General features: G+C 42.7%; 1 long non-coding RNA gene across 3 annotated transcripts in view; it reads right to left on the bottom strand.

Moving 5' to 3' along the window:
* The window catches only part of LOC115333502, a 98,597-nt gene that overhangs the window by 41,346 nt on the left and 39,808 nt on the right, over nucleotides 1-17,443 (bottom strand). Inside the window, exon 1 of one of the 3 annotated variants that reach the window (XR_003920818.1) lies at nucleotides 250-379. The exons of the other annotated variants lie outside the window; for them this stretch is intronic. This is a non-coding gene — a long non-coding RNA (uncharacterized LOC115333502). Of the gene's footprint in view, nucleotides 1-249; nucleotides 380-17,443 lie in introns of those variants that run through there. 3 annotated transcript variants of the gene reach the window in all.

The raw sequence follows: 17,443 nt of genomic DNA, 5'->3' as shown, positions 1-17,443 counted from the left end.
TTGTGATCAAATGCACTGCAGAACAGTTCACGCAATTTTTATGGCAGATTGAATCCAAACGATTCTGTATTTTTAAATTGTTAAAAAAAAAAATCACATCCTGTCCTTGAATGTGAACCTGACAACAACAGTGGTGGAAATATATCAACAATTTAAGATAATTCCTTTCAAAGAAACAAGAGTCATTTCAGTTTCTGGAACAAGCACAGAAATAATTTTCTGTGGAAATAAACGGACACCAATATTTACTGTCATTGGTGCAGAAGAATTTCCAAAATTACTCATAGTGCATGTCAGGCATAAGACAGGAAACAGCATGGATTATGAAAGTATTTCTAGCATAACTTCTCTGAAGAAAGATCTTCAATTTTTTCACTGTTAAGTACTGAGAAAATATAAAAAATGACAATGTATCTACTAGAGAAAGTAAGTGGAATGTAATACAAGCAAAAGACACTCAATTGTGAAAGCAAAAGATACTAAATTAATTTTGTAATGTAATAGTGCTGTTTTCCAAGAATCAGTGACAGCTAAAGTGATACCTATTATTAGGACAAAGGTTAATGCATTAAAAAGAATTTACTTACTTTTCTTTCAGCACAGTAAGTAATTACAGATCTGGTTGAAAGGACATATTTTTCTCTGTGGTCACCAATGCCTCCAACAATAGAAATGGCAAAGTGTTTCCAATAAGTGGTTGGTACCACACAGCTGAAAGAAATAATGCATTGTCTCCCACGAGGCTCCTGAGTGTGTGGAACTACAAGGATCTGCCAAGCTGCAAACGAAGCCCCTCCGTGGGGGCTGGGTTTACGCAGGACATCCTCACCAGCAGCTGCTGGTCAGCCTTTGCTTTGGGGGAAACCAGATGGCACGGTCCCACCTGACAGCTATCTCTGTGCCCTTCTGTTAAAAGAACGACTCACAGGAGGTTTCCCAGACTCCTAAAGACCACCATAGGGGGGGATGACTATTCCCAGATGCAATGTCTAATTGCAGTAAGGATGACAGAAGGGGAGAAGGTAGGGAGCCCCGATTCTTCCTAGCTATCCAAAAAAGCTTCTGGACCATGAAAGAAGAGCTGTGCCATACAGTTTATGCCAAAGTGTAGAACAACACATGGATCGCAAGAAAAGTCATACACTAGAAAGCAACCCAGAGCAACACGTGACAAGTTTTTGATCACTTGTTTAAGTACTGAAAAGTGCACAGGGCAAAGGAGAAAAACTGAACAGGAATTCAGTTTGGTGGCGCAGATTGGCTCTCAACTACCTGCCATAACCCAGGTTCAATCACTTCCACAGGGAGGAAAAGGAAAGGGGGGGGAAAAAAAAGAAAGAAAGAAAGAAAGAAAAAAGGTGGTGTTCTGACGTATACCGAAAGGTTGAACCTTGCCTGAAGACTGGCCCTGGACAGTTTCTGAGGAAAGCTGTACTGACTTCTGAAAAACAAAAAGAAGACCTGAGAGGTACATGAGCTGCCTGAATGGTCACCTAGTAGCTAGTAGGATTTATCACAGCAAGCTGGACCTGGGGACAACTGAATTTGAAGGCCAAAGCATGAAGAAATGATGCATGAAGCTGTATAAAAACAGAAGGCAATGCCTGCAAAGGGCAATCCCTGGTAGGTCCCGTAACATGCAGCACAGTCTGCTCAGGCCCTCCCTGGGCATTACCTGCTGTTTGCAGCAGAGCGCGGTGGCCCCCAAGACGGAGGGGCCATCCCCTCCTGTCCCTGCAAGGGACACATTTTCTTAGGGAGATGGATGTAAAGCCAGGTTTTGGTCTCCAGCCTTTCACGCACATTTGAGGCAGACAGCTTCCCTTCAAGTATCAACTACAAAGCATGGAGCCCTTCAGCTCATTGCCCTGTTAGTGAAGATCTCATTCTGTTTTTTTAAGCCAATATCATGATTTTTGGAGAGGAGCAAGCAGTGAAACAGCTGGTCTGGGAAAGCTTGGGGTGGACAATACTGCATTAAAAAAACAAAGGCTGTGAAAAACCTCAGCACCCTGATACACACCACAAATCTGCAACTCTCTATTAAAATAGCAAGCACTATTAACTATTTTCTTCATCCTTGGTTGCCTACCATAACAACTAGATTATACAAATCAGTCACTGAAACAATGAATCTCCTGTAGCAAATATATATATACGACTCAAAAGCAGCGGAGAAAAAAATCTCTTTAAACACGTCCTCTGAAAAATGTTAAGTTCAGTTTGCCCTGCAGTTCCTTAAGGACAGAGCACAAAAGATAAATATTTAATTGTGCTCTTGACAGAACCCCTTCTTTCTACTTAATCCTTTTTGTTCTATCCACATCTATTTGCAGTTTACAATGGTTTACTTATCTTATTGCTATACCTTCCTTTTTATGAGCATATATTGCTTATTGCCTTGGGAATTGAGCTCTCAGCACGCTTTATTTTCCAGAACAGGACACGAGGATTTTTTCAAAGTCACTCATAGACTGCTAAACAGATGAATTTTTCTTTCTTTTTTTCCAAGGGTGACTGGTAAACACCCGGTCTGCTGTCTTTTGGCTGGAGTTGGAAGATTTTCTTAATTCTGACCCAAAAGTCTTAAACTGTTGCTGGCTGAAAGTAAGTCTTCTCAGAATTTTTATTCCTGTTGGCCATTTTGCAGGAATAAAAGCCGTGCTCCTCCTGCTCCTGCATGAAATTCTGTGCTGAGCTGACCATGTGAAGAGCAATCACCCTGCTGTGGTCAGTGAAGTTGTTTCTGACTCACAGTGGCTTAATTATGAGCAGAAACTAGTTGATTTAAAATGGTAATACTGCATTCTTCTAGGAACACCTAAGTGGCCTGTCATGCAATCTCGTCTACTAATAGAGATTTTTTTTGGTCACATGCTGCCTACATGTGTTTATACACAGGCCACTCTGCAGTTTATCTAGTGTAGCAACAGATTGTATTTTTTTTTACTGTTGGCCACATTTTCTTGGAATATGTCCCTCTTATATGGATTAACTTAAAATATAAATTTAGAATCATGGCAGGTGTTTTCATTTTTATCATGCCCTCACCTTTCCTCTTCCATTTTCTCGGCAAAACACACCAGGAACAAAGCTGTACCGAAAGCTGTATTAAAGGATGGTTTGTTTTGCTCCAACTGGGTATGACAGTCATTCAGTTTGTCATTAATAAAGATGGTTTTACACATCTCACTGCACTTCTTTTCAAAGAGGGTAGCTATGGTTACAGTTGTATGGTAATGGTCATTTCAGGTTATGACTGCTAGCTGCAATTCCCCTTCCTCCAAAACATCACAGCTTTCTCATTTCAACAGCACTTCTCTTACTTTGCTGTTTAATGAAAGACACAGCATAGAAAACTACTTTCTTCTCTTTGGCCTTTGCTCTGATCCACCACTGACAAACAGCATCATGTTCTGTGCCACTGCATCTTTTTCATCATCAACTGTTCTTTTCTAAAAAGCTTGGAAAACAAAGATGGACCAAGCTCTGGATTTGAATCTGGATTGAGCAGAAGCACCTGAAAGCAGCAGTGAGGTTCAGTTCTCCTGTTGCGATCAAGAGCATTCACAAGATCACTCTGGGGATTCTAACGTTTCTCCATTTAACAGCGTGGTTCAGAGTCAGATCTGGTTATCAGGTTTCTTGAGCTTGCACATCTTGGATTTAGAAATACTCTGCAACAGCAGGCCTGGCCAGTGAGTCATGACCACTAATTCTCCTATTCATTCTTTAAACCCACCCATGAATCTCAGAGCTGTTAGTCTTTTTTTAACTCATCTCACTGTCTTTACTAAATGAGATTACTTAGAAAAATTCTTAAACATATAACCGTGGTCTGTTCTGCAAGTTTCCAGCATATAAGCATGATAAAAGTAGATGGTCCAGACCAGTTCAACCTACTGATTACTAACAGATTTTGTGATATGCTCTGATATTTTTTCCCATTTCCATGTCTTTTTCTAGTAGGCAGTCAAGAAACTTCCTTGAAAACAGTGAATAACTTAAAACCCAATGATAAATGTAGCAGCCAGGCAGTCCATCAACCTAAAAAAGCTGTTTTGCAGGAACATCTGCACAGGTTTTCTGACACAGCCACTGAGCAGCACAGCCATTTTTAAACAGTTTTTGCATAAATCTCTGATTTGGTCTACTGGAGGAAACTACATGAAAGAGGAAAAAATAAAAGGAAAGACTAACAGCATGGCAGTGAGCACAGTGTAGATGAAGTGAGCTGGAAAAAAACTCCACTGGGATTTTGAGCCTTAGCACACAGGTAGCCATGAGTCTCAACTCTTTTAAGTTGTGTAGAAAAATTCGGCAGAAGCCAGCTGAAAATACATGCTGCAAACTACTAAAACAGTCAACTAAATTATGAATGTGGGTGCCCTCCACCCCAATGCTGTCAGTGAAGAAAGGGACATCAGGAAACAGAACCTTAGTCCATCAAATACCTGAATCCCCTTTGCAAGTGCACATCTCTCTCAGGTGCCTCAGTTAAGTATCTAAACCGAGGTAGGAGTAATCTGGACCTTAGTAAAACAACCAGCCACCAAGAACAGTTAAAAAAAGATGTCTGCTCACAACTATCTTGCAGAAAAAAATAGCCATAGGTCTTGAAAGTCATTCCTGTAGGAATTACACCTTTACTATACCAGCCTGGCCTGTTGCAGCAGAGACAACTACCAACCCTGGAGCTAGTTGGATTAAACCCAGTGTAGATTTTTCTCCACTCCACTGCTCACACACATCACCACGTACCAAAATGCCTCACTGCTTCAGTGTACACCACCTCACTGCACCCTCTCAAGGTAGGGTCGGCCACATTTCGGAGGTGAGGAAACAAGGCTCAGTAGGAAAACCCTCAGGTCACACAGGACAGCCATGGTTCCTCTCATGGACCTCCAAGCCTCAAGCCAATGTCCATGTACCTCCTTCGTCGTGTCTGTGATGTTTGAGTTTCTGAACCTCCCCCTGCAGTGAAGTGACACGGGGCAGCCTACAACGGAGCAGAAGCAGGAGCAGACCTCAGCCCTTCTCATTGCTTAGGCAGGTGCCATAGCACCATGCCAGCCCGGCTCCTTCTCCCAAAACTTCCTTCAGGTGGAGAATTCAAGGTAAAATTGTAGAATACTTCGTTTTTCACAGCTCAAAGGAGATTTCCTTTTTTAATGCAATGTAGAACTGTACCCTTAGCGCTCGTTATTTGTAGAATTTTGAATCAAACACTTAAGGCTTCAATGTTCAGCATCTAAATTGGGTAACAGAAAGCGTGCATTCAGAGAAACCCCTGTGGAGACATACAGCAAGTGCACACAGCACCTGACATTTCCAGTGCAGTGGCTGGCAATGTGAATGGATCTGGAATTCCACATGGAGCCCTGAATAATATCAGGAAACCTCCTGCGCAGTCACATCTCCATTTCAAATGATGCATCATTCATCTCCTAATAGTTTATAGCAAAAAATGGCTTTAAATGGCAGGGGGTATCAGCATGGAGATACAGCAGTGTTGCTCTTCAGTAGTCCACAGAAAGGCAATGATGCACTGAGGGTCTAACTTGGGTTCATCAGAATATAAACGGATATTTGTGCCTATCAGTCTGACCCATGCTGAAAGAGGAAGAATGGTAGCAAATCTAGAGGGTCAGCTTTTGCACGTATACAAAACCAGATAGCAGCGATTGAAATGTGTCTGCTAAAATGTTTTTTTTTTTTCTGATAGGAAGCTGTTTTTCAACAAAATGTTGTCTGAGATTTTTGGAGTATTTTTTTACTTCAAACAGGATTCATTTCATGTAGATTTGGATACCTAAAAATGAGGTTTTCAGTCTAGACTGGTCATCTAAGCTTGCTCTCTAGAGAGGGCAATGGCAAAGAAAAGTCCTAGGTTGAAAGGCAGTTTCCAACCACCTCTACTAAATGTTGCTTCAGATTTTTGTATTCAGTGTTTTTAAAATTAGAACTGAGAAAGTAGTACATCAAATATCTGCCACAGGAGCACAAAATGGTGCTGAGGTCAATTAATATTTGTACACCTTTCTTTTAAATCCATTGCTGACCAGTGTTGGAGAGGATGATTATATTAACAGAAATTAGAGGACATTTGAAGTTAAGTCTGGTGCTCAGAACCGTATGTATTTGCACTCAGACAATAGAAATAGTAATGGGTGACCTAAGCCTTGACTCAATATTAGCCACCACAGCAGAAAACCTAAATATAGAACCGAGCAAGGGAAGACTGAGAATTACTCATAAAACTTATCTGATGAATAACTAGTACCTCCCAGAAAAAAATGGGTGTATTTGAGAAAACTGCAAGCTGTTCACAAAACATTTGTAAGCAGAAATAAAGAGGCAAAGTCACTGAGCAAATTATTCACTCAACTCTGATTGCATTGTTTGAACCGATGCAAAACTGTATCCAAGTTTTAAGTAAATGTTAATTATGTCCCATTTTCTAGCTTCACTTTACATTTTGCTAAGAAATTAAATGTCAGAATGTCCCTGAATGTGCTCTCTGAGAAATGAAGCTCTCTTGAAGTCTTTTAAATTCCTAATCTTATTGCACTTAAATGTTATTCCTTCAACTGAAAGAATAATTTAATGAAATACAGTATATTTTAGGGTGTCACATCAAAAACGTCTATTTCACCAATCTCTTCTTTTATCACATCAATTTTCTATTCCACTTTATCTTATTGGAACACTGAAAGTTCATCCCACTAAGCCTCTTGTAACTGTTGTCAGAAATCAGTCCTAAAGTTTCTCAGCTTCTAGTTTACTTGATTTTTTTTCAATCAAGCAACAGCATATGAAACATCTCTCCCCTGCAAAAATCTTTGAGTGCAGAGAAAAAAATGGTTTATCTTTTTTGCCAGTGTCCATGCATGCCATCAAAATGTATTTATCTTCAGGGTCTATGTGCCAAAGGACTGGTACCCAAATCAGATGCACGCTGAGTGTCTGTATGGGGCGTCACACTTATGAACAACACCCTAATTCATTGAAAGATGGGAAACTGTTGCTCCTACATTAATTGATATCAACCTGGCTTCAAAGCCCCCAAGTCATGCTTGCATTTCCATGATCTCTGGAAAAACACAGTGTCTACTTGTGCCACTGGTGGGACTAGTGGTCTTGTGGTTGATCTGACTTTTTATATATATATATATATGTATGTATATATATATGCATTCCCCAGTAAAATCCCTATTAAATTTAAAATGCTCACTGTAAACTGCCCACCTGGAATTACTGGGAATATAATTTCTGTGTTATAGATTCAGTGCTACATGGCTTACGATCAACCCTGATTTGATTGATGCTATAAGTATTTAAAATAAAAAGAATGGAGAAAAAACATTTTCTCTATTTATCTCATTTTTTACCTCTGTTTATTTAAGTTGGAAAAATTAACCAAAAAAGAATGCCAGGGACCTGCCTCCAGCAACTCATTTTTGCACTGCAATTTTTCTTCCCCCTCTCCTCTCTGCTCCTCAGGAGAGATCATTAACATGAAATGCTAGGGGACAGGCCAGCAATCCCACATTACTCACTCAGAGAGAGCAATTATTTCTAGTCTGATTTGCTCCTCTCGAGCAGGGCTTGGTTTGCAGGTGGGACCAGATGGTTCGAGGAACCACACGGCACAGGAAGGTGCTGGGATTTACTCACCAGCTGCTCAACTCCACCCCAGAGTGCTGCGTCCCACTGGTGGGTGAACACATTTTTAGCTGGTGCTCAGTAAACCTTAGCTTCCCTATAGCATTTCCTGTGCCAGGGTACTTCATGGTGTTCCACCCCCCCGGGTGGGAAAACTGAGGCACACAAGGCTTAAATCATGCAGCTGCTCAGGCTGTCCTTTCCATGCGCCATGTCCTACTGTCTCTTTTGAGGCAACATGATGGACTATCAATTGCCAACATCAGTTAGGAGAAAGCAGGGCAGATGCTGAAGAGTAAAAGATGAGCTAAAAGCAGTTTCCTAATGATCTGTGTCCTCTGTAGCACAGAATATCTGTGTAAGACCAAGATGCAAGTACAGTGAAGGGATCAATTCTGCTACTGCCTGGCAATGCTTACAGTTCCAGCTTCTGCAGCAAATTAATGGGTGCAATCTTGGCCAGTGCGTGCAAATGCATGGGAATCACTTGGAATGAAAAGCACTCTGTCTAGAGAGTTCAGCGTGACTAATTGATTATTACTTATAATTACTTATTATTGCTATCTTACTCCAAGTTCCCACATTATTGTCGTCATCATCTAGGTGGAAATTCACACTATTCTTCAATCAGAAGAAAATCATTAATAAATAAATGTGATGGAAAAGCACAAAACTGCATCAAAGCCTCTGTTTTTACCTAAGTGCATTATCAGTGGAAACATGACCACATTGCAACTCCTGTAACCCTCAGGATTTCCACGGGATAAGGGGAACACACCCTGCCCTTTAGCTTCTTTTGACTGCTCTGGCTGTGGGAGGAGGTGCTGTTTCAGAAGATGGTGCTGCCAGACCCCTGCAGCTCACCGCAGGCATGGGGTGAGTTAGGGCAGCCCCAGGCAGCAAAGTATCAAAGAACAGTCCCAACACAGGGGGAAGGCGGCGATGACCTTTCTGTTCCTGTTTAAGAGCTCAAGAACTGCATAGGAGTGTTAAAGGCCACAGGAAACTTGGCCTTTTAGAGCTAAGTGCTATACACCCATATTCCTGCCCAGTTATCTCTGCATTTACCCTTCCCTAGGAATGCCAAACACCCTGTAGCGTCAGCCCCGACTGTAGCCTACTGTCTGCGTGCAGCAGACTCCCCTTCCCACCCTGCCCTGCCCTTGCTTCCCTCCGGATTCTCCATAGTTCATCTCTAAAATATTTCATGTGTTTTTTGGGTGAGTCTCCACCCCGTCCTCGTTTCCTTCAGAGCCGCAATGGAGCCGTCCTCGCAGCCCTTGGAAGGAAACTGGCAGCTTCACAATGAAGCTTTATCAGACCGGGACGTGTAAATATTTCTCATAAAATGTGACCTGATGTCTGTTCCCACACCATGCCGCTTGGGACCGCACTGCCTCACACTCTTCCTCTAAGTCAATCCAGAGGCGATTTTGGGTCCGTCAGCCACCCAAAGGGGCACTTTCCCTAACAAACAAGCCAAAATTGAGTGTAAGGCACGAGACTAACAATGCACCCCTGCCTAGTTACTTTCACCAGCCATGAAGAAACAGGGAAAATGTTGGCTGATGAAACAAAGATGAGCTAGATCTTAAATTCATACCTAGAGCCTGTGCACGAGGGGATGGGAAGTTTTTTGCTGGCAGCTCTTGGCAGTAGCTTAGCCAGCTGTAGCCACCGTCATATGCCCCAGCATGTAATGCCAGGTCCATCTGGGAAGGAGCCCATATCGCTGCTGTGAAGAGGAGCAGTGAGGGACACCAAAGCGAGAGGAGGCCCACGCCAGGCTCCTGCTTTTACCCCCTACCTCTCCTCTCTCACAACAGGAGCTGAACCTCAGCACACATTCAGGTCCCTCCTCCGAAAGCAGCACAGATGCTGCCATTTATTTCCATCTCTGATGGCGCTTCAAATCATTTCCTCATCTGTTAAATGAAACCCATGGTCCTTAAGCATGCAGTTCACTCAGACAAGGCTGTCCCTGGAAGTTTCTTCCCGGTGGCGGCCGGGGCTGCACTAGTTAATGGTGGCACATTGATGGAAATTGCCAGACAAATGGGAACAGTTCTCATCATTTTAATAATCTAGCACTACTAGCAGCACAGGTATAGATATTTTTTAAAAATTATTTTATCATGATGGCATCAGTATCAGAGAATGTGTTTTTCCTGAGGCTAGAGAGTAGAGAAGGGAAGATACTGGGTTTCCTTGACTACCTTTCATCTGCCTTAAAAATGATGATTTTCCTTTATTAGCTGGTTTCATCAGTTATTGCAAGTAAAATAACACATCCTCAGCCCTGTTAATAACTTGCATGTTGATGGCCTCCCCACCTTCTCTGCCTTGTCTCCACAGATGGGGAGAATATTTCCTGCTCTCCTTGCTCCTGGTTTCCTCCTCTTCCCCATGCTTCTCTCCCCCCACCTACCTCCATATTTTGAACCAGAAAATATTTCTTGTTTGTTTACAAAAAGGAGGGAGAAAGTATTTTTCAAACAAACAAACAAACAAACCAACCCACCCCAACCAGATAGTGCTCAGGTGATGTGCAGCGGAACAGATTTTGCCTAGTTGCCAGAAGAGGACTCATCAAATTTCCTATAAGAGAAATTATTACATTTCAGATGGAGCTGGCCTGGCCCTGAGTGGTGGTTGAACCAGATGACCTCCAGGCCTGAGCTCTCTTCCAGCCTAAATTACACTGTGATTCAACGATCGTCAGTCCCACTCCGGAAAGGCCCTCTGTCTCTGTGGGACAAACACCATCTCCCATAGTGCTGGCTGCATCCTGCCTAGCTCCACCTGTTGCTTACATGGTGCTCAAGCATCACAGGGTGCTTGGCTGTAATACTTGCCATAATTTTAAGAGCTTTTGGGACAATTTTCTGTGATTTTAACATTTCAGGGCTCTCTCAGATGCATGTGTCAACAGAGAAATACATCATTTTGGGCTCTGTCTTATTCCCATTGCTTTCCACCTCCCCTAAAGTGAATGATTATTTTGCATTCAGTCTCTCAATACCCAGGATCCTAAACCATTTGACAAGCCCTGCTTGACTCCTGAAATCTCGTTGCTTTTGACATGAAAATCATCAACAGCTTAAAAGCAACGCTGCGTAAGGACTTGCCTCAGGGAGCAAAGGCAAAGTGTCCTCTGACATCACCGGTGTGGCTGATAACAGGAAAAGAAGGGGAAGATGCAACAAGCTATGTCCTGTTGACATATATTGAGCTAATTCAAAAATATTATTGTCTGTATTGGAATATAAAGGTATAATCTATTTTTTGCTGCTGTTTTAGATGCAATAGTTTTAAATAAACATTGTTATCGTCCTTAAATAATCATTATCTCCTTTTTTATGTCTGGCACAAAATAAAGCTACAGAAAAGTGCAGGGCACATTTAGAGATTGAACACAGAGAGAAATGCATTCATCCCTAGCTGTTGGCCAGGCACTTATCTATTGGCTGTCCAAGCCCAGCCAGCTCAGACATGCTGTGCTCACAGGCCAAAATGGCAGGTAGACTGCAGTAAACTGTCACGTGGCAAAGAATACTTATTTTTGTCCTTCAGCCTGCAGGAAGAGAATCTGCAGGTCCACTGAAAATTACTTTTCAGAGGGTCAGGTCCTTCACTGTCAAAATTCTTGATGTTTTGTCTGTTTGGAGGGGTAGAAGCAAACATTGGATTTTGTACGTGCTCTGCTAATGCCAATGCACTCTTTTTCTCTACTGGCAATCTTGTGAAAATCAATTTCTGTCTAAAAAGATCATTCCTGCAGTTGTTATCAGCTCCTGCCATATTTCAAGTGAATGAGAAGGGACTGTCGTTGCTTTCAGCTGGTCATGCTGGCTCTTCTAGCCCCTGTTCACCTCATGGTCCCTGTTCAAGCATGAATGTTCCAGTCTGTTTCTCTAAATAACTCCTGGGTCCCTCATCCATTTGGCTCCAGGGACCCCCACACCCTCTTTATTCCCGTAGATAACTAAAAAAAGGTGCTGGTTTTCGCACAAAGTCGCCAGATTGTCCAGGATCAGATCAGTGATTCCCAGCATAATCTTACTCTTGACATGGCATTTAAAAATACAATTATTTATAAACAACACGCAAATGTAGCCATTTTTTAAATATTTGTTCTACAACAGTTACTAATGAATCAACACTTCCCATCCTTCCCCTTCCAGTAAGTGTCTTAGATAAGAACATGCTGCCCTTCCTGCTGCAAATCCTGTCGTGTCTTTGGAGACCTCGTCTTCTCCCTTCCTCTCCAAGGATCCACCAAGAAGGAAGGAAAAGTTGTCAGGATAATGAAATCGGGTTTTCATTCATGTAGGGGCTATACTTTAAAATTCAGACAACAGCCTTGAGTCAGATCTGTTGAGGATTTTGTGCCATGCTGCAGAACAAAGATAATGACATGGATGTTTCCTACCAAGATGAATAGCGGTACTGCTTTGAGGAGCGCCAGGTGCACATAACCCAGGTGGGCTGCATCAAGATGCACAGATGCAATCGGAGCAGGGGACATCCCCTTGCTTTAGGTCACATGTGGTAACACGATGGAGCTTGGCTACCATCTAGGAAAACTTCACGGTCCCCAGGACCAGCAGTGCTGGCTAAAACAACTGCTTCTGCTCATGTATCCCTCGCTCTACACAACTTGCTTGACAAGATCATGTCATCAGACTAGGTACTTTGGCAGTGTTTATGTATGCAAGGAGGAAAACTGCAGAAACAGAATCAGTATATTCGGGGGCTGGATTTCCTCATCTTCAATCTAAGAGCGCTTTAGCTGTCAGAGGACTCTCCTCAAAGGCCTATATGGCACATTTTATATTGCAGTCAAAAGCACTTCATGCTGATTGCAGTAGTACTGAGATGGTCCCACAGGAATCACAAGATTGAGAAACTTTCCTTCCTAAGTCAAAACCTGATTATGAAAAGCAAACATGATACAGACACAACTGGAAGTAAATACAGGCAGATTTCAAGCCAAAGGTGAAGGTCAAATACAGGCAGATTTCAAGCCAAAGGTGAAGGTCACTGAAGGAACTGCCACAGAGTTGTTTTTAGTAAGCAACTTTTCCACTCAGGAAATCCTCAGGTACTTTGCAACTGAGAATAGGGGTTGCAGAGTGCATTACAGTTTGCATGGGACTGCATCATTCTTGGATAGGAAGCGGGTATAAATGCAGATTATTCTTTTTGTAATTCTAAGATGGTGTAGCACAATCATGCATTTGATTTTCTCTTTTTAAGCTTCCTGAGGTACTTTGGTAAGACTTTATTGAAATGCTATTCAGTTTCATTTGACCTATTGTCACTGTATTGTCACATAAATTGGGAATAAATCTGACATACTTAAAATGCTTCAGAACAGCTTCTGCTTCCTAAGCCTGCAATTTCTCTGCCAGGTGATAAAACAACACACTGAAATCCATGTTAATTTTGTAGCAGGGTGATTTGATGTAGATGGCCTGGCGTGCAACATTTCAAGCTTGTGGATCCTCTGAGCTGTCACCTAGGCTTTTCTCTGTGACTATGATGGCTAGAAACTTCATCTTACCATTAAATGAAAACTGAGACTCTCATGCAACCTCATCTCTGCAGAAACTGTCACTACCAGAAAAACACAAATTATCACGAGGCCCTACAATAAACGAGATCATCAAGAGCCATGTACTTCCCAGTGAATTCCACATTCAGGGTTTGATTAGCAATGAAAGCAAACAGAAATGGAGAGAAGAAATCCTTATTATGTCTTTTGGCTAGCCAGGTTTCTTCACTGGTGCGCTGCAGTTTCCTAGAAGCATGTGATTGGGCAAATACCCTGCAATTTGATTTCTTGCTCCAGTCTGCCCCACATTCACAGGGTGCTGGGCTGGGCTATTGGCAGCAGGTGCAAGGCTGGTTTGGGACGCCCTGACACTTTTTACAGCTACTTCACCCATCAGCTGAACACACATGAGTCAGTCCCATTCTCTTCTAAAAGCTCCCTCTAAATCATCCTTCCAGTTTGTTGTAGAGAAAGCAAGCTCACCTTTGGGCTGCTGATCTTCTTTGGGGTCTCTTTAGTTATAACTTTCTGGCTTGCAGCCTCGCTGTCAATGACCACAGAGAAGTAATTTCCATAGAAGGAGGAAATTCATTCCTGTGATAAGTACAGAGGTAACAAAGCCAAAAGTTCTAGGTACTCTTCCAAATTGCACTATACATACACTTCCTTTTTGCAGGGCAAATCATTTAACCTCTCTACCTGTTTGTCCTCATCTCTAAAATGAGGAAGGCAGAACTGACCCAGTTCTTATTTCAAATGTCAAACGGTTTCAAAGCATTTTGATGTCATTAAATAAAAGGCATTACAAAAGGACAATGCATTGTTCCTGCCACACTGCCATGTAACACATAACAAGAGGTAAAATATGAAATCAAGGGAAAGCTTAAATCCCTCCTGAAGCTTATAAAGGTTAATGCTCTGCCTTCAGATTCAGATGTGAGAACTGTCCTGAACATGCTACACATATTTAGGATGAAGAAGCAATCGAGCTGACAAAAAAGCAGTTGCCTGTCTCTTTGCTTGTAGAAGTTTTAACACTGCGATAACAGCTTTTGCCTTAGTGATAAACAGACACACACACACTTGTAGGTTTGGTTCCTTTTATGAAGGCTACATCAGGTGAGGATCTGGCTCCAGTCCTTGTTCTGCTTTTTCTATTTGCTTTTCCTGTTACAATGAGACTATTTCACTGTAAAGCTATTAATACTTCAAGAGAGAAGGGTGGTGACGAAAAAGCAGTCTTGAGGCACAGAGGATGTAATTCAGCTTTCAGACATCAGAGCAGAGTTCACACGCATTTCCTTTACAGGGTGGATCGGCTGCTCCATCATGCAGGCACCACAGCCATGCTGAGAAAAGGGGCACCTATTGCTCTCCTTCAGGTCCAGTCACATCTGCCTCCATTTATCTTAGAATGAGGCATTACTGTTATGGCTAGAAAATAATTTAGGAATCTGTGAGTGCTACTAAGATCAGGGTCTGGGTGTGACACCAGATCATTGATTGCCTTGTGTGTATGGAAGAGCTGGTAGGAATTTGTAACTTGAGGAAGCTGAGAGAAGCAACCCCAAGAGCCAGATTTTAACCTGAGAATGAAATGAAATCTTGTTTGTTCAAATAAAGACCCTGAAATTCAGGATCAGAGGCCACACAAATATTTACTGCAGGCCCTGAAAAGAAATGTAACGCAGAGAGACTTGGTGAAGCTGTTCTGGAAGCATTTCACAGGGCGAAAAAGCCAGCCCTAAGATACGGAGTTTGCTCCTGTAGACATCAGTGGGGATTTTGCTGTTACTGCACACAGCAGCTACAGTTCTTACACATGGGTCAGACTTGTAGCTCAGAGTCCAACACATACCATCAGCATGGAGAGGAATGCCAACCAGAGGAAAGTTTACAGGACGTTTTTGTTGACTCTTCAAATACACCTAATATTCAACCCTGACCACCCTGGTACCACACCTTGCATCTGGCATGAACCAACCTGCTTGGCAAACTCAACCACTGACCCGCTGTTTCAGTTCCCCAGACACAGCATGGTGGGTCAGGTCAGCTCCAAGAAGGCTCCCTCACGCTAGGCTGCAGGTTGAGGATGTGTCCTTCTGCATATTCCTACAACAGCCCTGACTTTTCCTGGGGCTCTCTCCCAGTATGTGGTGTGGGGCTCCTGTCATTGGTACACTCACTCTCTTTTGGAACAGAGCAGAGTAATATGGTAACGGGCTTTTATTTGGGGTCTGTCTTCTCACTGCTCCCCTCTCTGCACAATCTCTCCACGCTCCCCACTAAATCCCCTGCTTGTTTCTTAAGCAGGGAAGGATTCAGGATAAAGAGATTTTTACTTATTTTCATTAGCTGACTTGAACAAAGTGGCCAGAGAAAGAGACTCGGGACAAGCCTGGGTGCATGAGGATGACATGAAAATTTGGGACATATGGTTGAATGCAGCGGGATCCTGGATGCATGTCTCCAGGGCTCAGAGTTGGCCAAGCTCTGCTCAGCATGGGGTCTGAACGGAGAAGCAAAAGGACCAAACCTCCTCTTCTGAATGCCCCAGAGATAACCTGTAGCCTGAGGACAACTTCCATGTGGACACGGGCCCCAAATCTTCACCTGCTGGCTTCTATAGAGCTGAACTGGTGTTTCTAGGTGCATTTAGTTCAGTGGAATTTACATTTTTAATACTGTCATTGTTCTCCTGCCAGAGGTGGGATTTCTAGCAGTTAAAGTGTTCATTGATCCCTAGGAAAACAACTGTCCAGAACAGAGGAAAGAAAATTAAATGCAACATTGATACTGCTCATCTACATTTTCCTGGAGGAATTGCACCTATTTATTCTGTGAGCATGAAGTGTGTTTTGTATTAATGTCCTAGGTCTGAACCTAGGATTTCGTTCTTTCACAAAGTGCTCCCTCCTCTCCCACTTCCCCTCTCATTCTCATTTATCAGACAATGTCTTGGGTAGTAAAACATGTTTTATAGGATTCTCTTTTTTCCTTTAGGGGAGAGGAAGACAGGACAATTATGACTGTCTATCCAAGATTAAAAGCTTTTCCTGTATATCCCTGTATTTAGCTCACAGGAGGCTTTTTTGTTTAGGCTTTGTTGTTTTTTGCCAGGATGTTCTGTCTGCCACCAGGGAATCTTGCGGACTGCACGCAGTTTGGGTGCTCTGAAAGTTGAGCTGGAGTCACTTGGTTCAAACCAGGGGAGTTGCTTTTTCTGTTGCTGAAAGGATGCCGCATATATTTATAATCACTCAGTGCAACAGTGATCCCCACCCTGTTCCCATCAGTAAACACAACACAGGGCAGTTTACCAAACAGGACCTGCCAAAAAATAACCACAGGGATGAGTAACCTCAAAATACGTTTTTCATGGGAATTTTGCACAGGACTGGTGTTCATGGTCTGGTATTACCTCTGCATTACAAGTTCTGGTTAGCCTATTTGAGACAGGGCAGGGCCGTGTTTGGAGCAGGATGGAGAACAGCTAAGGTGCTTGGATGAGGGTATTTGCAGGCTCTGCAGCAAGTAATAGACCCCATGTCAGGGGTCTGTTGCTAATTAGAGGAGTTCCCTGCACAATTTTAACTTATTTTCAAAATCACTTTGATGGACAACACTGTGGGGCTTTTTCAGCCCAAAAGATTATTACATTGTTGACACAAAGTGAGCCAAGAATCTCAGATTACATTCCTGGGTGCTGGGCATCCTATCGGCAGCTGGAAATTCGGCTTCTTCCAGTTAGTGTCAAAGTCTAATATTTATTTAAAGCTAGGCTTTATAGTGCTCTTTATTGTATTTAGAATATTTTCTTTCAGTCTCAGGGAAGCTGCCAACTCAGCCAAACATGACTCCTGCAACCTAAAATTATTGCCTCGACACATTTCTGGGGGACTGAATTAGGAACATATCGACTGATTTATGCAGAGCTAGCCAGCTATCAGCCAAGGTTGATAAGCTGCTCTGTCCAGCAAGTGCTAACAGAATCATCTATGCTGAAGCCAAAATTAGGACAGAGCTCTGCGAAGGAAACAGAAGTAGCTTCATTACACCCAGGACAGCTGAAGCCTGGGGCTGGCTGAGACACACAGGACGCCCACCCATGGCTGCGAACCAGAGAGGTTGTCCTATTAACCCCCACCCCATGGGAAAATGGAAGGAGGTTCAGTGAGAAATACAAGTCCCGCAGTTCTGTGAAGGAGCTGGATTATTACT

Source organism: Aquila chrysaetos, chromosome 21 (assembly GCF_900496995.4).
Source record: "Aquila chrysaetos chrysaetos chromosome 21, bAquChr1.4, whole genome shotgun sequence".
Taxonomy (NCBI): domain Eukaryota; kingdom Metazoa; phylum Chordata; class Aves; order Accipitriformes; family Accipitridae; genus Aquila; species Aquila chrysaetos.
Note: the sequence above shows the minus strand (reverse complement) of the source record. Positions and strands in the feature narration are given on the sequence as shown.